Raw genomic sequence first — 22,964 nt, forward strand, 5'->3', positions numbered from 1 at the left:
ATATAAATGGCCTTAGGAAGTCGACAGACCATTGATGCATTTAGAGTAGCAAACCCAAGTGGTTGGCACATATAAACTTTATCTTGAAGTTCTCCATTAAAAAAAAGTATTTTTGACATCCATCTGCTACATAGGCCAGTCACGAATTGAAGCTCGTGCAAAAAGAGTCCGAATTGTGGTCATCTTAGCAACATGAGCAAAACTTTATTCATAATCAATGTCATATTCTTGGGCATAACCTTGTGCAACTAATTGTGCCTTGTGCCGGTCAAGGATGCCATCAGCCCATAACTTAACCTTATAAAATCATTTACTACCAATAGCATATTTGTTAGGGGGTAGTGGAACTAAATCCCAAGTGTGGTTCGCCTCTAAAGCTGCAACTTCCTCATTCATAGCCGTGTGCTAACATTGAGGTTTAGATGCACAAGAATAAGATGGATCATGAAAGAAAGGGTGTTGGAGGAAGCAAATAAAAGGCTTACGTAATGTTGCAAAAAAAAAGGATGAAAGTAAATCAAAAGAAAAAAACGAAAGAAAGGAAGTCGAGAGAAAAAACGGATAAAAAAAAGCAAGAGCAAACGAACAAAACAATGATGAACTTTCTCTCTCTAGAGTTGAAACAAATAGATATCTCTCTTTACTGTAAAGTTCGAGAAAATAACACCAAAAATCAATCCATTAACTGACCTTCACAAAAGAATATGATAATCCATGATCAGCAATGAATGAACTAATGAATAACTTGCATGAGCAGTAGTAGGCAAAAAATAATCTGATATTTAGTGCTCTAATACCATGATAGATTTCGAAAAAACAAAGATGAAAGAGAGAGAGAGAGAGAAAAATAGAATATGTGGCCAATTCTCATAAATAGTAATGAAACCCTAAATATACAATATATATTTAGTGTAGACCAAACTATCCCTACGTAAATCTACAACGATAATAAAGAACAAATGAAATATATACAAAAATTCCATTTTATTTATTATTAGAGAGTAAGCTTGCATTTTGAAGATAGTGTGTTTTGTGCGCAAAAGCTCTAAACCTAGCGGGTCGATTTTTGGTAAATAAAGTACGAGAAACAATGCATGAAATACATACCATAGAAATACAAAGATTTACGTGGTTCACCCCAAGAAGGGCTACAGGCACAACAAACTGAAATCCACTATACTAATGAAAGTTACATTAAAGATTTTGGAATATAGAGTTACCCCTATAACCCTCAACAAAACCTAGTTGAGCAGTTTTAAACCACTCGTCATTCTTTCTCTTTACATCTGACAACTATTATCAACAACACCAGATAGAGATGTGAGAGTAAGTTGAAACTGATTTTTTCTCTAATTAAAAGGGGAAACAACTTAAAATCTCAATGAGAACCGTTTCTCTACAAGAAACAAGCTTCTCAATCTTCATGAGGTACAATCACAATGCTTCTCTGTATAGGAAGCTCTCTTCTCTTAGAGGACATTGTATCTTATACACAAGAGGCTCTGCGTCCCTCGCTATAAAGGAACCACCATTCCTATATATATATATATATATGTTATGAATCCATACAAAATAGGAAACTTCCTATCGATGTCACATATATTTCAAAACCAAGAGATATATCAAAGAGTCCTAATCTTTATGGATTTCTATTTTCTTTAAGAAACGTACTACTATCAATCTTAATCTCAATCCCACATAAAATTAGATTTTTTTATATAGGTGATTTGGGATAGCACCAAATCCAACATTGTGCCAGTTGAATGGCAAAATTTCCCCCACATGGAAAACAAAGTTCGTAGACCATGTTATGAAATGGGTAATTATTTATCCATCCTATGTTGCCCATCATAGGTTTGAAGTTAAAACATCTTTGCTTGGAATTGTCTTTTTGCCGACCATGCATGAATTTTCTCACTTGCATGGCCTTTAATCAAGTTTCACACAGTAAAAGCACCTTTTATGAAGCCAAACTCATGTCGTTTGTCATTAGAGTCAAGGAGTATTCATAATCTAGAGATTATTCTTTGGTGGTAATTTTTCCGATGGCTTGCTCCTTGTGGATGGAAGGACTTCCATAGAATTGGAGACTTTGTGTCATGAAGAGAAAGAAGAGAATATAAAGCAGAACAGGTTGGATATTTCAAATAAAATGTAATTGAGAATATCTTCGAAAGACAAATCTAAGGGACTTAACTAGGAATCAAGATTAAAAAGGAAATCTTGAAAGGGGCTCTTTTATATATGGGAGTCTAAAAATTACACAAAAGCCATAACATATTGGAGTTTGAAGTCTTCCATGGAGCTAGGTACTGTACACTTAAATAACAGCACATATAGCTATTTGAACATTATATCACACATGAATTCCAAGATACCCAAGCATGAAAAGTTTACAGAAATCCAACGGGAAGTCTGAAAGGAACTATGTTCCTTTACCTAACCTCTAATAACATGCTCCAACGAATATGACTCTGTTCCTAATTATCCTTCCCCAGCAAATGGATGGCAGTATGGTCCGCACAATTTGCACTTGTTACCCCCTGACCATCAATAAAACTTCAATAGGCACATCACAACTGAAAAACAGAAGTTATGCTCATCGATCAGTTATATGGTTTGGCAACGACAACTAAGTGTTCTTTCCTATGCATTGTTATACCAAATACTTCTGTCAAGTCGAATTCTTCTGGTCTCACCCCGGGGGGTAGCTCCCAGTTGAAGTGGTAGAGGAGATTAGCAAGGGCAAGCTCCACTGTGGCTGCCCCAAATGTAATGGCAGGGCAACTCCGACGACCAACACCAAATGGTAACAACTCTAAGTCTTGGCCCTTAAAATCAATCAAACTATTCATAAATCGCTCAGGGCAAAACTCTTCAGGGTTATCCCAAGATTTGGGATTTCTTCCGATTGCCCAGACATTGACAAAGAATCTGGTTTTTGCTGGAATATTGTACTCACCTATCTTCACATCTTCCATGGATAAATGAGGGAGCAACACCGGGGCAGCTGGGTGTAACCGAAAGATCTCTTTTACTACATCTCTTAAGTAATCTAGTTCTAGCAAATCGCACTCCTCGATTTGTTCTTTGTGTCCAATTTTGCTCCTAATGTGGTCTTGGGCTTTCTTCATTACCCTTGGATTCCTAATGAGCTCTGTCATGCCCTAATCGAGGGTTATGAATGTTGTGTCTGTACCGGCGGCAAACATGTCCTAGAAAGCCAATGAATATTGTATCAAAGAACACATAGATAGAGATATTAAAGATAATGATTCATTTTGTAAATTGCTATTAAAAAATAACCACTATTGTTGGTTGGTATGAAAATTCCAACGCTCCAAAACATTTTATTGAAAGATGATGTCAATATATTACATAATATAGAGATATAGGCAATAGAAACAATTTCAATTTTGTAGAATCTTAAAAGGAAAAAAAAAAAAAACGATTGATTTAGCTTACAATTACAATCGTATAAATTTGTCAGAAAAGCAAAGATCGTGAAAGATGAACAAGCCATTGATTACATTGTCACTTTTGTTTTGTTTTCTTTCTTTTTATTTGTTGGTTATGGGGGAGGGATGGGGGGTAGGGTAATTCTGAACTAGGCGTTGGTTTCATTTTTAAAAGTCAAAAAGAATTACAATCAAGATCAGGCCTAAATCCTACATATTTATTCTTGCATAAATAAGGAAAGCTCAGTTATGGATCTGATCTCTATAAAAAGAAAAGATCAAACACTTTATGATTAGCAATATCAAACTAAATTTTGTAAATTGTAACTAGAGCCTGTTCTAAGCTGTAACCGTGAAAAGGCATGCAAAAGTGATCCAAAATCTTGAAATATCTCCTTCATCTATTGGTTTCCTCTACTTCAGTTCATTGGAACTTATATCGCTATTCATTAATAAATGAAAAACAATTTCCACTATTTCGATGTGCGAAGAACAAATCACAATTAAGAGACGAATTTGCCAAAGCCATCACGACAACCCAGCAGAGCTCGGAGTCTATGGCTCTGATATCATGATACATATCCTACGCTAACACAAACCACAACTGGAAGTAAGATTCTTGTGGCTGAACAATCAGAAAAAGTAAAGAAAAAAAAAAAAACACTAATATTATAAGAGAACTAAAAAAGGCATTCCTTTTAAAGCATTTTTTATTCTAGTAAAATCAGTTGCGGTTTCTTTCAATAAAATATCATATTCAAGGAGCATCTTGATTTTCACCAAACAGTGAAATTTGTATATTATTAAAGAATTAATCTGCAATGCTACCAATTCGATTGATTGCAATTTAAAAAACCAAAATAATCAAGTAATGTTAGAAAATGAAATGATACATGGTTTGGAGGTTAACCACTTGTTTGTCCAACTACCAACAAGCTTTGAGTCATTGGTAAAAGGCCTCTCTAGAGACATAGCAACAAGGGCATACGGGGGTGGGTAAACTTTTTATGTGGTTTCACACACATGTAAAAGATATGTGATTGGGTTTTCTCGTTGTCTGATCTAAAAAGGACTAATGTTTTTCCTGTGTTAAAATACGTTTTGCTCTCAATTGTCTGATTCTTGATCAGACAATTAAGTGTATGCCCATGTATTTAATTTTACAATTTTTATAATACATTAGTTTGTGTTCAAATTTATAGTGAGAAATTACAACGAAGGTGGGTCAATGTACTTTTTTTTTATTTTTTTCAAAACTATCCTTTGATCCAGGGATGGAATCCTCGGTAATTTTAATATTTTTTAGTGTTTTTGTTAATAGGGCGGTGCCTTAAATTTAAAAGTAGTGCCCTACTAACGAAAAAAATTAAAAAAAAATTAAAATTCTGTCCAAGAATTTCCTTCGGCCAAGGGCCAATTTTGAAAAAAGAAAAAAGAAAAAAGAAAAGGCTGTTAGTGCCCTACTAACGAAAAAAAATTTTAAAAAAATTAAAATTCGGTTCAAGAAAAAGTTGCCAAGGGGCAATTTTGAAAAAAAAAAAAAAAAAAAAAAAGAAAAAGTTGAAAGACTTTTGTAATTTCCACTTACGGGAGCATTTTTATTTTAGAAAAAAATTTAAAGCCCATACGTAAATCGCTCTAAAAAATATAAACAATTGACAAAAATAAATAACAATATACCTTTGAAGTATTTAGGGGTATTTTTCTTATTTTTAGTTTTTAAAACTTTTTTATTTTGTTTGCTGGTGCAACCTAATAAATCATACTCACCCTAAAAATTTTATCATGATTCCCTTTTTTATTAAATTATAAAATTCAAACAATGTTTTATGCACTCCAGTGTTCCATCAAAGAAATCAAAGATTAAATGACGTCAAGAAAAAAAAAAAAAAAAGGGAAAAGTGGGGTTTGGTGAACTTGTCTTCGGAGTACATGAGGACTGCAAATATAGATTGAATCTTGGGAAAGTCCACAATGATCAAGATTGAGTGCGGAGACTCTATATCATATTGATTTAGTGGAGCAACGTCTTAGAGGAATGCAAAGAGTGATGTTATGGAATGTGACCCTTTGGTAAGTCTGCTCTCTCTCACTACCACTGCAGTACTTGAATGGTTGCTAAGAGGCTTAATTGCAATTGATTTCTAAGGAACATATCACTCAATTAAAGCAATGAGCAGTACAAAAGGACAACATTTAACTTTTGTAATATGAGGTTATAATGATTTCCAGCAGCTAAATGTGAAGTTGGATGGCTAGAGGTGTTCTATTAATCAGGCTCGCTATGCACAAAGAAAGTTTTTTGAACTTTATTATGCATTCAAGACGGTTAGATTTCACATATTAATAAAGGTTGTTGTGAACTCTTCGTACCTGAGATAAAATGATCCTTCACATCGTTCTCACCACCAGGAACCTTCCTGCGGTGATCCTCGATCACTTGATCAAAAAATTGATCAAAATCCTCGAAAGTCTTCTTCATCCTCGATGCCATTCCGGTGATCAAATTCAACCATCCTTCTAAATAGGGGAAAAAATCTCCCAAACTAAAACCTCCTAACAATACTTGGTACTCTTCTAACATCCGCTTGAACTCCCTCTCATACTCCCCACCTGCGCAGTAGTTCTTCCCTAATGCAACACGGCACATTAAGCCATTAGCGAAAGGGCCTACAAGTTTGGTGAGGTCGACTTCGCCCACCCTGCATGATGAACGTATTGAGCTCACCAAATGTGCTGCTTCTTGTTCTCTCATGGATCTGAAGGATTGCACCCTCTTTGTGCTGAATAGCTCCAGGATGCATTTCTTTCTCACCTGGGGAGAAAACCATTACTCAAATGAAAGACGAGCACTAGTTTGATTTTCGAATTCTCTTAAAAGAAAGAGCAGTTTACGTATCGACCGAAATGCTTCGTTTATAGGGAGAAAACCATTACTCAAATTAAAGACGAGCACTAGTTTGATTTTCAAATTCTCTTAAAAGAAAGAGCAATTTACATATCGACCGAAATGCTTTATTTATAGGTAGAAATTACAAAGAAAGTCGATCAATTTGCTTTTTTTTTTTCAAAATTACCTTTCGATCCCTGGACATTCTTGCACTAAATTTTAATTTTTATTTTTTTTTAGGTTTTATGTTTGTAGGGCACTGCCCTAAAGCTTGAGGTAATGCCCTATAAACAAAAAACTAAAAGTAAAAAAAAAAGTAAAATTCATATTGAGGATGCTATCTTTATACGGAGGAGCAATTTTGGAAATAATAAAAAAAGTGGGTTGAAAGTGGAGCATTTTGTATTTTAGAAAAAATTATAGGGACCATACATAAATCACTCTAAAAACAGAGTAAAATGTTAAGCTTAGCTTAGAAAACCAATGCAGTTATCGATTCAACTAAATTATTACTTTAAAAAGACCATTTAACGCAAGGCCTTCCCTCTTTTATTTTCTTTGAAAAGATGTACTTCAATATATAGAATCCTGTACAAGGTGGATGTATTGAGTAATTTATCGTTTTTAGATGGCCCAAGTCCGATGGCATAAATACCATTGTGTTCAAGTTTCCTACCCATGTAAAAGATGATTTATATCATTTCACTTGATTTAGGTACTCTGACCTAAATGATAAAATTATCTCAAATTGTTTCGTGATCCAAACTAAGAACATGTGTTTTTCTCAAAAAAATCGCATGCTTAGGGTTTGGAATCATGAACAAGTGGGATATTTTCTCAATAAAATAGATGTATTATGAGAGAAATTTCTAAAATAACACTGCTAGTTGAAGATTCCAAACAATAAATTGGCACATTTTGAGCATAGTTGAGGAGGTATTTAAGTGAAAGGATCTTATTCACATATTCTAGATCTCCTAGGTAATCTTTTCATATTACCTTTAGACCAAGAAAACCTTTTCAATAATAAAACACCAGGGCATGTAAAAGGGTACCATAAAGGCCGTGTCGTTATACATACCATTGGCAACAATTTGTACGTGTAGAGAAAAAATTTAGAAAATTTAATAATGTACTAAAGTAAGGATAATATTAGCGAATGCTTCTTCAAAAGCAACCATTGTAAACATCTTTAACTCACTCAATTTTACGTTCGTGAAAAAAATGCAACTGTTATAAATGGATTCGGATTTAGTTAAACGGAAAATATCTTCATACTTTTAATTTTTGGGTTTCATTTCACAATAGCTTCAAGGTTTTAAAAGATATCTTAAAGAATAAAAATTGTAGATTTTATTTCTTCTAATCCTCAGAGCTAATTTAAACCTTTTTTTTTAGGTCAAACAAATCTAAAAAGACGAGCCTTTTCTAAAAGCCATCCTCCCAAATTTTTATAGAGAGAGACGGGCTTCATGGAGGTGAGAGGTTACCCGAAAGAGAGAGAGAGAGGGAGGTGTTTGGAAAAATATGGGTGGAGAGAGATAATAAGAGAAGCATGAAGAGAGAGAAAGACAGAAATTTGGGGTGTATAAGTGAAGAGAGAGATGATTGGGTTTAGAAAGATTATGTCTTTCTCACATTTGTTTAGATTAAAAAATAGGTAAAGTGGCAAGGGGTTAGAAGATATCTTTTGAAACCTTGAGTTTATCAAAAAATAAAATCTAAAAATAGGAGATATGGAGATATTTTCCCTTATTTATATATTAGGGACATCAAAGCCATAAGAAAAATTTGGTATACTTATCCTACAATATTAAGCCACGGTTAAGAGAGGACACATGTCACAAGAAAATAAAGGGACCTAATACTATAGAAATTCTAGGATAGGTGTGCCTCTTAAGGGAGATTGTCTACAATGAGACTATTTACTTTGGCTACAGGGAGATCACAATTACTTATAACCATCCGATGTGAAATTTGATATCTAAGTGTGTCATAAAGTTCGAGAAAATCTTTTGAACTTTGAGCTTAGTCAATGAAATATATATAGCCACCCAATTTCACATCCAATGGTCACGATTAATTGCAACCACCTTGTATCAGAGGTAAATGGTCTCATTAGACAATCACGATATGGTGCACCTCAAAATCTCATTAGAAGATGTATTTTCAATTCCAAAACTCTTATTATGGCCTAAAAGTCTATTTTTCACCCCTATAATGAAATTGAAAGCTCTGAAAATGGTGTAAATTTAGTAGATCTATAAGCATTCGAAAATCTTGAAAATGGATAGTCTAGATAATGTGTTATAAGATGCATTATTTTTAAGACTTGAGATTCAATTTTTCTTTCATATTCATGTATATCAAGATCATGACAATCAATTTGAGAATTTTCTATTGATGAGACATCATCTTTCAATAGGATTTTTAGGTGCTTCTACAGTTTACACCTTACATAAACTTTTTCCTTCAAAATAATTTTTTTGTTTTGAAACTTTTTACCAAGCGCCCCCACAAACAGAGCGTAATTGCTTCGCAGTTTCGACCTGCAATCAACGATGATCTTAACAATGAAGGACAAATAGATGGTCCCCTCACCAAACTTTCTTTCAATAATTCATACGCTACCAAGGATTAATAAATTTACCCCTTTTGACAAAAAAAAAAATGGTAAAATTTTAGAGAGAAACAGAAGAGGGGACACAATCCGTTTTTTTCAGGGAAAACAAAGATCTTTTGATAAATAAGGAAAAACATAAAAAAGCTTAAAGTATAATTGGATTGGTGAAACAATTTTGCGATCCCCACAATAAATTTGCAAATCATTAACCAATCCAATATTTCTTTTATGTTATGCTTGTTTTTATTTAATTTTACTTGCATCAAATTGTTGGTTATTTCAATCCAATATCCCGTCTTCATTTCTTGAGATTGTATTAAAAAAAATCAGAATTAAAATTAATAATTATTTCAATAAATCAATTTTCAAGAAAAAGAGAAAATAAGAAATGAGTATGTAAGACCTATTTACAAATGTAAGTGGCATTATAGATTGTAGAATGAGTGTAATGGATAAACATTATGTAAGGGATAACATTCTAACATGGGACGTGTTCTTAGTATTTATGTATTTTTGTTAAAATAATGAAAACCTGTAATGTAATACTTTTTTTTTGTTTTTTTGGAAAACTATAAACTTTAGATTTTCAAGAAATTTTAGTGATGTTTTTATATTTTTTTAAAGCTGGATACGGCTGATCTGGCCGATTCATTCATCTTGAACATCGATCCGCCAATCCAAAATAGTTTTCCAGATGTACAAACGAGGTCACCAATCCATTACTTTTTAGGTTACATGTGGCAGTTTTGCCACTTTTCACAAAATCTGAATCAGACTTTTCTCAAAATCTGAATCAAAATCGTTACAATTTGTACAAAGTTTACTCACAACTGGTATTAACATGAAGGCTCGGTATACATCTGTTGATAGAACAAAAAATTTACAGTAGTGAAGTTAAACAAAAGTTACAAAGGAGAATTTAGTTATGACATGATTGCATCTTCTTCACAAGCTGGTCCTGATGTGCATTTAGCTATGAGACTGCAATTACCCTGAAAAATATTTACCATAGTTTTGTAAGTTGGGCTACTCAGTAAGTGATCATCATGGTCCTAAAAATAATCATGGTTCGAAGATATAAACATTTTCTGAAGAATGTATGCAAAGAAAAACAACATGAGGAAGAATTTCGAGCAAAAGCATTTATAGATAACAAACAATTGCACTTTCACAAATCCACAGTTAAACATAATCCAAATGATGGAAATGCATATAAACATTTTAACAGAGATGCATAATTCAAAGGATTCCATAAAATACCCTACTAGCATCCCAAGTAGGTCACCTATATACCCCACTAGCATCTTGATGGGTCCAAACAACCCTTGCAGGTCCAAACATACATCACCAGCGTACCGGATGAGTCCAAATAGCCCCTACTGGATAGGTCAAAACAATCCCTGCAGGTCCAAACATACCTCGCTGGCATCCCGGATGAGTCCAAATAGTCCCTACCGGCGTAACCGAATAGGTCCTAACAACCATTGCAGGTCTGATCATACATCACTGGCGCCCGAGATGAGTCCAAATAGTATCTACCGACATAACCTAATAAGTCCTAACGATCACTGCAAGTCCACTTATACTCAAATTATCTTTGAAACTCTTTAAACATCAGAAAGCAACAATATCATATCTGCGAAGGATCATTGAAAACATTAACATAAATTCACTTGAAGCAATTTAATAACAATACTTCCATTGAAATATCTCTAAGTGGCCATTTAAACATTTTGTGCAATAATTTCTAAAAGGTAACAGTTCTGAAGGACATTCTTGAAATTTAATTTTTTATATAATGAGGCAGTCATTTGCATATGAATTTTACAATGTTTAAATATTGAAAAACAATAGAAGGAAATCGCATAATTTTACTAAAAGCAAAAATATCATCTTTATTTCTAATAATTTACAATATTTAAAATTCCTAACAATAGATAAAATATCACAATTTTACTAAAAAGACTATTTTTCAAAACAATGAGGTCACTTATACACAAAGCTTATAAAATAAAGATGTTGAACGGAAATATCACTATTTATTAAAAACTGACTATTTTTCAGAAGAATGCGATCACTTACCTATACTATTTGAGAGGGAACTTCGATAAAATTCGACGGTGAGAGCACCATGAATAAGATCTTGAGAGGAAGTAAAGCTTGGATTCGAAAGAATGGCATGGGTAGTAGCACATGAGGTTTTCAACTGTTTATCGCATATGAGAGATAATTAGGCTATCTCAAGAAATCTTGAACATATAGAGGAGGCTGGTGACTTACGAGGTTTTCAATGGAAAACCCGAACATTTCAGCCATGGCAGGGGATAATGGGTAGGTAGAAGGAACAATTTTAAAGAGAGAACATACTAGATGGAAGAAATAGGTTAAAGAGAGAGAGAGAGTACAGTGAAAACAAAATGATAACTTAGAGAGAGAGAAGATTAAAAAGAGAGAGAGAGAGTACAGTGCCAGATAAGGACTTTTCAATGACACTCCTTATATCAAAAGAAAACTTCTTTATAAAGCATCGATGCATGACGCAAAGCGTGCCACATCAATTAAAATGTATCAATAGAGGATTAACTGAGACATATGGTAATGCCACCACACAATATGACAATTAATGCAACATCTTATGGAGGCACGTTAGCCTCACCATGCCCAACAAGATTGCAACAAGGAATATTTTAGAAGCTTTACATTCAATTATGGTAAAAGAGCTGATGGACCAAAAGTGCACCTTAAAGAAATGGACTAGCATAAATTTTTTTGAGAAAACAGTAGCTTTGAATTATTAATCAAATATCCAAGAAACGTGGGGGGTCCATATTTAAATTGAGGGGTAATTTTACGTTAGAGAAAAGATGGCCCTTATGGTGCATTTTGTCATCATGAATTATCGTTATATATATTTCATTATGTACTTTATTTTATTTCATTTATTTATTTAGTTTTATTGTATTTATTCTATTAACACTATTATTATTAGTTTTCAGTTTTTTTTTAAAAAACATTTAAGGTCGTCACACAAGCTCCTTGAACTTGTGAGATCTCACATCAATGTGTTTTTTCCTTACATGAAACACTTGATTTTTTGCAAAATTTGTAGCACTCTGACTATCACAAATGCAGTACAATACCTTCTTCTTCCACCCCCAACTCATGATCCAAACCAGTCGACCGGATCGCTTCCTTTGCAGCCTCAACTGCTGTCATGTACTCTCCCTCTGTCGTAGACAAGGTAATCGTGGGTTGAAACATTGCCTTCCATAAAATAGGTCCACCTGCTAGTGTGAAGACATACCATGTAGTAGACCTTCGCTTGTCTAAATCATCAGCATAGTCGGAATCAACATATCCCACCAGTTCTGTAGAGCTTCTCTTCATGCTGAACATAATTTCGAGATCTGACGTCCCGCTTAGATATTTGAGAATCCACTTAATAGCATTCCAATGCTCCCTTCCAAGATTACTCATGTGTCGACCAACAACACTGATAGCATGAGATAAATCCGGCCTGCTACAAACCATAGCATATATGAGGCTTCTGACTGCGCTAGCATAAGGCACTAGAAACATCTATTTTATCTCCTCATCCGTAGTGGGACACTGCCGTTTAGATAACTTGAAATGACTCGTCAATGGAGTGCTAACTAACTTGGCTTTTTCCATTTTGAAAAGCTCTAACACCTTTTCAACACACCTTTTTTGAGTTACATAGAGTTTACTTGTACTTCTATCTCTATGAATCTCCATATCAAGGATCCTATTAGCAGCGCCTAGATCTTTCATATCAAACTCAAAACTTAATATAGACTTGCGAGAAGTTATGTCACATGCATTATTGGCAGCGATGAGCATGTCATCATCATAAAGCATCAAGAGAATAAGGAAATTATCATCAAGAACTTTAAAATAAACATAACAATCATACTCACTTCTTGAATAACCAATCCGCCCCATGAAAGAGTCGAAGTGCTTGTACGACTGTCTGGAAGATTGCTTAAGACCATAAAGCAATCTCTTGAGCAAGTAAACTTGATCTTCCTTTCCATACACTTTTAATCCTTCAGGTTGCTCCATAAAGATTTGTTCCTCCAAATCACCATGAAGAAACATTGTCTTCACGTCAAGCTGTTCTAGCTCTAAATCAAACATGGTAACTAAAGAAAGTAATAGCCTTATCGAAGTGTGCTTGACAACTGGACAAAATATTTCATTGTAGCCCGCTTCTTCCTTCTGCGTGTAGCCCTTTGCTACGAGCCTAACCTTGAATCTCTCACATTCCTTTTTTGTTGCTGCCTCTTTCTTTCAAAAGATCCACTTGCACCCAATCACTTTCCTTCCCTTGGGTCTCTTGACAAGCTCCCAAGTATTGTTCTTTTTCAGAGACTTCATCTCCTCCATTATGGTTGTCTTCCATTTATCACTCCGTGCATCACTTAAAGCATCTTCGAAAGAGTCGATTTCTCTAGTACAAACAGTTAGAGCAAAGGCTATCATGTCCTCAAAGCCATATCTCACAGGGGCTTTGTGAACACGCTTCTTTCTGCCTTTTGCCAAACTGTAGGGTTCACTATATGATTGATGTTGTTCTGATATGCTACTAGTTAATTTTTCCTCTTCTAGTGTTTCAGACTCTTTTAGTTCCACCTGGACTATCTATCTTTCTCCATCACTTTCATCTACTTGCACTTTGTCATCTTCCATGTTGATTGACTTCACCATGTGAGATTTATCAAACACAACATCCCTGTTAAGTACAACCTTATGTGAAGTAGGATCCCAAAGCTTGTATCCCTTCACTCCCTTCTTAAAACCGAGAAAGATACATTGCTTAGACTTAGAGTCTAATTTGGAACGTTTCCCACTTTGCACGTGGACACAGGCTGGACATCCGAAGATCCTCTGCATAGAGTAATCTAACGGCTTTCATGTCCACATCTCCTTTAGAATTTTGCAATCAATCGTTGTAGATGGTGACCTATTAACGATGAAACAAGTCATGTTAACTACTTCTACCCAGAAACTTTTCTTCAAATCTGCATTCAATCGCATACTACGAGCTCTTTCCAAAAGAGTCTCGTTCATCCTCTGAGCCACACCATTTTGCTGATGAGTTTTTGATGTGGTAAAGTGACGTACAATCCCCTATTCTTTACAGAATTCTTGAAATTCTCTAGACTTGTACTCCCCTCCATTATCTAATCTCAAGCATTTCAGTTTCTTTCCTGTCTTCCTTACTACCTTTGTTTTTCATTGTTTAAACTTCGTGAATGCTTCACTTTTGTGTTTCATGAAGTAGACCCAGACCTTTCTTGAGTAATCGTCAATGAAAGTAATGAAGTATTCTGCCCCACCCTTGGATTTGATTGGTGAAGCCCCCATTCATCAGTGTGTACATAGTCTAGTATATCCTTGCTCTTATGAACTGCACTAATATTGTATTGTATACCGAAAACACAGTACTTAAATAAATCTAGTTTACAAGCTCTTATACCCTTCAACAATTTCCTTTTATGAAGTTCCATCATACCTCGTTCATTCATATGCCCTCAACGCATATACCACAATTTTGTATCATTTATGATGGACTCTATATCTGTGGTTATAGAAGCTCCACCTGTAACTGTATTCCCTATCAACTTGTATAGGTTCAAGTCATCTGACCTTACATGACAACCATAGATCCCTTACTAACTTTGAGGACGCTACCTGTTGTTGTATACTTGCACCAATTCAAATCAAGAGCCCTTAGAGATATTAAGTTTTTCTTTAATTGCAGGATATGCTTCACATTTGATAAGATTCGTAACTATCCCATCAAACATCTTGATTTTGATAGTTCATATTTCAATGGTTTTGCATACCGCATAAATCTCCATTAGAACAGACCCACCATTATATGATTTGTAGGTTTCGAACCAGTTTCAATTTGGACACATATGAAAAGAACAACCAGAATCTAAAATCCAAGAATCAGTAAATTGATTCTTACCTGAAGATATAGAGAGAAGATCTCTATCATCTCCGTCAGAGCTATCGGCCACGTTAGCTTCATCAGATAGTTTTCCTGTTTCTATCCTCTTTATATCCTCCTTTCTTTTCGGGCAGTCTCTCTTCATATGACCTTCTTTTTTGCAGTAATAGCAAATAAACTTGTCTTTTCCCTTCGATTTTGACCGACTTCTTCTTTCAGACCTTATTTGATTTAATCTACCCCTTTCATGACTCTCTTTGTGTTTTCCAAAAAAACATTTCCTTGAGATTTAATACTACTAATCTTCTTCCTTGTCTCGTTTGACATAAAAGTCGCAGTGACCTTGTCCGTCTCAAGAGTCTCCTTCCCTTAAAGTAGAGTCGTAACCAGGTGACCGTATGATCCTGAAAGCGAAGCCAACTGATGTAGGGCCTTGTCTTCATCATCGATTGTGACCTCAAAGCTTGCTAACTGACTTATGATCTGGTTGAACTCGCTGAGATGTTCAAGTAGATCTGTGCCTTCTTCCATCTGAAGAGAATACAACTGCTTCTTCAAGAACAACTTGTTCGTCAGAGATTTCGTCATGTAGATACTCTCAAGTTTTGTCCAAACCTCAAGAGAAATTTTGAGATCCACCACATAAAGCAAGGCGTCATCTGAGAGATTCAGACGAATCGCACTTACTGCCTTTTCCTCCATCTCTTACCACTCTTCATCGTCCATCTTTGTTTGTTTCTTCAAATCCCTAGAAAAGCCTTAGCCAGATCTTGTTGTATCAAAAGATCCTTTATCTCCAAAGGGTGAAATTGTTCTTTCCATTGAACCTCTCAATGTCATACTTGACGCTTGAGCCCTTTCCTATCATTGTGGTAGCAAACCCAAGAATGCAGAATAACTTTGTAGGCTCTGATACCAATTTGTAGAAACGAAAAGCAATCCACAAAAATAAGAAAGAAAAAACAAACACAAAAGAAAGAGACAACCAACCACAACACAAAGATATACGTGGTTCGACAACATGCCTACGTCCACGGGGGATTAGAGCTTCTTTACTGGCAATAAAATAGGGTTACAATATGCTCTATTCCTCACGCCTCTCTGTTTTTATCTAATTACAAAGAGATATGCATTTTTCCCTTAACCCTTAACCCTAGATGAACCCCTAATCGCAACAATATATATCGAGTTTCAGATATATGGTACAAATTATCGAAATACCCTTGTACGAATATATATATATATATATATATATATATATATATATATATATATATATATATATATATATATATATATATATATATCAAGTCCCAGATACATCGAATCCTATGTACAGATATATCTGAACTTTTCCTAGGGGCTTGCCGCCCCGAACCCCCGCAGGAGCCGAATCCATCAAGTCAACCAGTCAAGACGATTCCTCTGAGCCTCAAGCCCTACGAGCATTCGGCCCTTCGGGGGCCCTCTAGAGTCTTCTTTTTTACTCCACCTTGGTAAATCTATTTCCTCATAATACAAAACATCAATCCTCAACTGACCCGCCAAGTATACCCAACATGGGTTTGGGTATGGGTCCAACATTTGGATCCAGTGGGTTGGGTCCGGGTCTAAAACCTGGACCCGAATACTATTTGGGTCAGGGACCGATTACATCCAATCCGTGCTTGTAAACTATTGGAGCTAAAATACTTCAAGTCCTATTCATTTGGGTATATTAAGGATTATATACATTAGGAATTAGTAATTATCTTTAGCTATTAAACGACAAATCAAACCGTTCGAAATCTAAAGGCAGGTGATTGTGACGTTGTAGTCAATAATAAGGATATATGAAGTTAAAAAAAAGGGCCAAAAAAAAAAAAAAACTCATAGTGAGGTTGGCAATGGGCCCAATTAGACGCAGGATCTGATAGATATAGGTATGGGTCCAACTTTTGGATCAATGGGTCGGGTCTAGGTCCAAATGATGTACCTAGATATTATTTGGCTTGCGGTCTGGGTCCAGCCGAACCCAATCCATACCCAACTTGTTCTCATCCTCAGTAATTGATTTTGTTTGGGTGTACAACCAATTGACTCTAAACAATACCACTTTTATCCAGATGAAAGTATTGCTACGCTCGTAAGCATCAAGCTGCTTGAAATACTGTAGAGAAGGGATATGATTAGTATTATCAAGATCAGATCGTTTCTTAAATCGGTGAAGGAAGGAATTGGTCTAATAAAAGTTGGTCCAATTGGCGATGGTCAGACCGATTATTATATTTTTTAATACATAAAAATTAAAAATTTAGTAAAATTTTTAAATTCAACTAAAATTATAAAAAGAAATAACAATTGAAAACTACAATCAAAATGAGAATTTAATTTTTGAATTTATTGTAGAAATTCTAACTTAAATAATCAAACATTGGATTTTTCAATTTAGTGAAGTAGCAATATTAAACATCGTTAAATAATATATATTTACTTTAGATTAAAGTGGGAAAGTGCACGAACGAGAGAGAGAGTGAGTTTGTGAGTGAGGATAATAAAAGGCAAATCTTTGACAAACTTAGCTTCATGTCTTGTAAAAAGGAAAACAACTTATCATTACTTTTAGGTATAACTTTTGGCAATAAAAAGTTCCTAAGCAATCAGCATAAAGAAAGAAAAACAAGAAAAAATAAGATCTTGTAAAACATTTGCAGTATCTTGTAAAAAATTGGCAATAAATATGCAAAACACTCAACTTTCCAAATTGGATGGTATGATAGAACTGGCAAAACCAGCGATCGAACTGGTTCAACTCTGACCAGTTTTGTGTACATCACGTTTTAGTACTAACTGGACCGAACAAGGTTCCAGTAACTGGTTCTACCGGTTCGACCAGTGATCGGGCTTGATTTTAATAACTTCAGGTAGTATGAACCTAAAACGCTCGAATATGAAGTTTTGTTGACAAATAATCAAAGAGAGGGCCTAAAGGAATCAAGGAGATTGGATAGGAGCACCATCCGCTCAAGAGGAAAAACGGAAGAATTCAACCAATTACATATATCTTTCCTTCTCTCAACCAATTGCTTGTATTTACGGGACCATGGATAACTTTAGGCCAAATCTAACACATTCTATTGAGTTTTATGGTATTTAATCAAACTTTAAGAAATTATGATGAATTTATTAGAACGCTCGTACTACTTTACCTACATAATCAATGACTTATAACATAATACCTAAGGTTCTCTCAAAGATTTATACATACTCCAAACTATCCATAAAAATTATATAATTCTAAAATTATAAAACTCGCTCAAACCCGCTCTGAGATTTAGCACAGTCCATACATGAAATTTCTTAAAAAAGAAAATAAAACTAGTTCAATGTTTGCAATACAAACTGGAGTCAAAATTGAAATAAAAAGATTGGAGAAAAAGACATGAGCATAAAGTCCGGAAAGTTGTAACGAGCTTTTCAGAACGGGACAAGAGTTGGCAGCCGCCCCATTTGGATTATTTTGGGTCTGTGTTTTGGCATATGGGGAGAGTGAGAGGCCACCCCAATAATGTGTAGGAGTAAGACTGGCGACGTGGAACTACAGGAAATGTATGGAGAGAGAGAATTTTACCATAGTAAATGCCGGCATCTTATTAAAACTATTTTTGAGATGGATTTTTGGTCTTAATTTTTTACGGAGTCATTAACATAGAGAACATAAACTTAAAAAAGTAAATAAATTTTAAAAATTAAAAATAATAATGTTAATAAAAAAATATTTAGAACGTTAGTTCTGTTGTTTTTAGATGGAACACTTATTTGCATCCATCTTTAAGATGGATGCTTTACACTTTTGGGACCCTGTATGTAGTCATACTTTACACTTTTTTATATAATATTATATTTATGTATTAAACAATATAATTAATAATTTATTTATATTTAGTTAATATTTAATATACCATAGATACTTTTATATTTAATATAGATAATATTTAACTAATAGTTTAACAATATATTAGTTTATATTATAATATATTGTATGATATTATATTCCTCTATAATAGCTTATATATTATATTACATATTGGAAAAGATCATGTTAGCTTTGGGTTAATGGAATAGTATAAACTCAATGGCGCAAATTGAATCTAGGCCGATTTTATGATCACAACCTCATTTCGTAACATAATTTTAATATTTTTTTTATACAGCTTCAATCACATGAATTTTGGCTCTTCCATTTTACTTATCAAGGAACACCTAATAAAAATATTAAAACAATAATTTACGAAAAATAAAATGCCAAAACACCCTTAAAAGTTTTAGGGGTATTTGGTCATTTTAATTTTGTTAGAAATAGTCTTTTGATATTTTTATTAGATTACAAAATTGTTAAAGAATAGACATTCCAAATTTTAAGTGATTTGGATTTGTAGAAAAAAATTCAAATTAAAGAATTTAGATACGAAATACAATCATAACCATTGGATCGATCCAGATTCAATCTGATCCAGCTAAAAGGATGAGGCCCACACTCTGATACCGGTTTGCCATACGCCCAACTACGTTCATCTTCTCCATCGACTTTTATATAAAGCTAGGTTCATCTTCCCCAGTGGCTATTCCATGGAATAAAGAGGACAACATGACCGTATAAATGTAAAACAAATTTGAAACTCTAAATTTTGGGACATTTGTCACGTTTTTTTCTAAATCTTGTCCAGATTCCATAATAGTTCCAATATGCAGTGAAAAATTGTGCTATTGTATGGAAATTTCAAATTATATTGGTTCAAAACAATTGTAACCTAATGTATTTGTGAAAATCACAATTATCCCAGCAATCTTCATTGGTATTTGTGGAGAGGAATTATAATTTTTTCCTTAATAGTGTCAGTTTGAAACCTGAGGTCATCTGCAGAGTCGTTGGTGGCATTGCTAACTTTGTTGATGTCACCATTAGAGCAGGATGCAATTACATATCAATGGCAGACAACAAAGAGATGGTGGGGGACAAAAGCTAATAGGAAGTTCATGACAAGAACCAATGGTCATTGAGGTCAGCTTTTTGGAAAATCATGGTGGAAGAACAAATGAGATTTTTGCAAAGAGAGACAAAGACGGCGATATGGATTTTTAGAGAGAGAGAGTTTGAGAGAGAAAGACATGGGTGTTTGTAGAGAGAGAGCATGGAGAGCGGAAGAGAGAGAGGGAATTTGAGAAGAGAGATGGGTTTGAGCCTGAGTTGTAGAGGGAGAGAGCTTATTTTTTAAGAGAGAGAAAGAGAGTGGAAATAGAAAGAGAGAGAGTTTGATGGGAAGGTCGAAGAGAGAGAGAAAACACGTATCTTGAATTGCAGTTTAGGTTACATGTGTAAGTGCCAAGGGCAGGTTTAAGAAAGCTCTTTCTTGAACAGGTATTAAATGTTCTCCTAAAAGTCTATTGTGGCTGTTCGTTCTCAAACTACCTTTCATCAGTGTTGTTGGCATATGGCAAATGGGTACACGAGAGTGTGTACCTCATTCGATAGTGTTTGAATTCTATTTTTGCTTTTTTTTTACACATCCAAATCATTTGAAATTTTAATCGTGTGTTATTTCCATCATGCCGCATCTAATAAAAATAAATAAATAAAAATTTACTAAAAAATATTTATCAACATACCCCCAAAATATTTTGGTCAATTTATTTTATATAAAATATTTTTTTGATATTTTTCGAAGATTTACATATTTTTGATGTATATACGCTCCAAATTTCAAATGATTTGGATTTATAAAAAAAAAATAATTAAAATTCAAACACTACCGGACATCCAAGATCGTCAGATTGGCTCAAATTCATTCTGGGCCACTTGGCTCATTTTTTTTATGAATTAGAGGGCTTACCCAACCTTTTTTCGATATATATATATATATATAGGTTTGTCTAGAGTTAACAACCCCTCAAAATACAAATGTTCAAGTTAGCAAGGGTTGTGATGGGAGTATTTATCAAAACAATCATTCAAAATATAAATGTTCAAGTTAGCAGGGGTTGTGATGGGTGTATTTATCAAAACAATTATTACTTTTTTATTAAAAAATATTTTAAATAGATAACTTTACTATTAAGCATGGACAAATTTGAAATTTTTACAAAAGTATAATGACATTTTGAAAGTTAGTGTCCTGGAACTTTATTTGTAGAGTGCCATTGTCCTTTAGTTAAAATTTCAATATTATCTCTTATAGAGGTGACAAAAATACCCTTTGTCTTATAATAATATTTACAAATTTGCTCCACAAAAGTAACTTTTTTTAAAAAAATAAACAACAAAATTAATAAATCCACTCTTCACAACTCTCTCTATATTGAACTTTTGTAATTTGAAGGTATATATATATATATATATATATATATATATGGATGTTCTAAACTTCACATCCCTTCCAATTACAAAGGTTCAATATAGAGAGAGTTGTGAATGGTGGATTTATTAATTTTGTTGTTTATTTTTTTTAAGGCTGCAGTTGGCATACAGATGCATCCATAGCTATAGAGGCAAGGTGCACATTCAAAGTTTATCATTTTCGATGCAAAATGTTTCTAGGATTATCTCAAAAACTATTTTTATATCCAATTATAAAATTTTAAATTTAAAAAATGGTTAAAATCGAGTAGATCTATAGACATATGGAAATCTTGAAAATAGACGGTGTAGATAATATGTTGTAAAATGCACTATTTATGAGACTTAAAATCTTTTTATTTTTCATGATCATACATCTCGATGTCGAGATGATCAATCAAAAGGTTTTTCAACATTAAAACTACCTTTTTTGATGGATTTTTGAGGTGCATCCGCAGTTCTACATTATAAGGTTGCATTCTTTCTTATATAAGTTTTTTCCTTTTTTAAAAAAAGTTATTTTTGTGGGGCAATTTTGTAAATATTACTTCAAAACAAATGATACTTTTGTTATCTCTATATGAGGTAAAGTTGAAATTTTAACTAAAAGACAATAGCACTTTACAAATAAAGTTCCTGGACACTTAATTACAAAATGTCAATGTACTTTTGTGAAAATTTCAAATTTGCTCTTGCTTGATGGTAAAGTTACTCATTTAAATAATTTTTTAATAAAAAAGTACTGATTGTTTTGGTAAACACACCCATCACATGCCCAACGTTTGTATTTTGAGGGGTTTGTTTAATCAACATTTTGAAATACACACTATATTCATTCTAATGAATAATCACAAAAAAATAAAAATTTGAAAATGGAACTTAGAAGTATTTTTTTAGCCCAATTAACATAGGTCGTCCATGTTGATAAGATGCTTTGATCTAGGCCTTAGAAGAATTTTTTCTTTTCTATTATTTTTAGATGGCTTTATTATCATTAGATGAACAATTTTAAAATAGAAGAAAATGATTTTGAGTTTGTAACGACCAACATCTGAAAATTCACCAAATGAATGACCTAGATTTATTGTTGTAAGGGACTAATTTTGACCATATTTAGGGTCCAAATTAAATCTTCTTTTAGGGGGATTGATTAGTGAGATGAAAAGAGTGTGCAACATTTTGGGTCATACAAATACTCTAAATATAGTTTTTTAGAAGTGTGGTCGCATTATACTATGATACAATCGTTGTATGAAATCATTAGATATATATATATATATATATATATATATATATATATATATATATATATATATATATATATGGAAAAATCTTCCCAACATCTATAGGCAAAAATGAATAGTGATTTCGCCTACCCTCATCATCGTCCAAATTTATCACGCGGTATGTATTTCTTATTAAGGCGCATCTAATAAAAATATAAAAACAATTATCCGTGAAAACAAAATTGACCAAAATACCCCCAAAATATTTTGGGGCTATTTTGGTCAAATTTTTTTTATATTTTTCAACGATTCCCCTATTTTTGATGAATACAAGCTCCAAATTTCAGGTCATTCCGATTTGTAAAAAATAAATAAAAAATAAATAGTATAGGACAATTGTGACCGCACGATGAA

The 22,964-nt window shown here is 33.7% G+C and overlaps 1 non-coding gene across 1 annotated transcript; it reads right to left on the reverse strand.

Annotated features, from left to right (window-relative positions):
- Positions 1-2,209: 2,209 nt before the first annotated feature.
- Positions 2,210-6,408, reverse strand: LOC18431182 (cytochrome P450 71AP13). Its single transcript, XR_016058581.1, has 3 exons — positions 5,832-6,408; positions 4,058-4,083; positions 2,210-3,215 (listed from the first exon to the last, which is right to left on the reverse strand). It is a non-coding gene; the product is annotated as a cytochrome P450 71AP13 (transcript).
- Between the last annotated feature and the right edge of the window lie 16,556 nt (positions 6,409-22,964).

The sequence above is a fragment of the Amborella trichopoda genome, chromosome 6, assembly GCF_054954075.1.
Source record: "Amborella trichopoda isolate Santa Cruz 75 chromosome 6, AtrichopodaSantaCruz75HAP2 v2.0, whole genome shotgun sequence".
NCBI classification, from domain to species: Eukaryota; Viridiplantae; Streptophyta; class Magnoliopsida; order Amborellales; family Amborellaceae; genus Amborella; species Amborella trichopoda.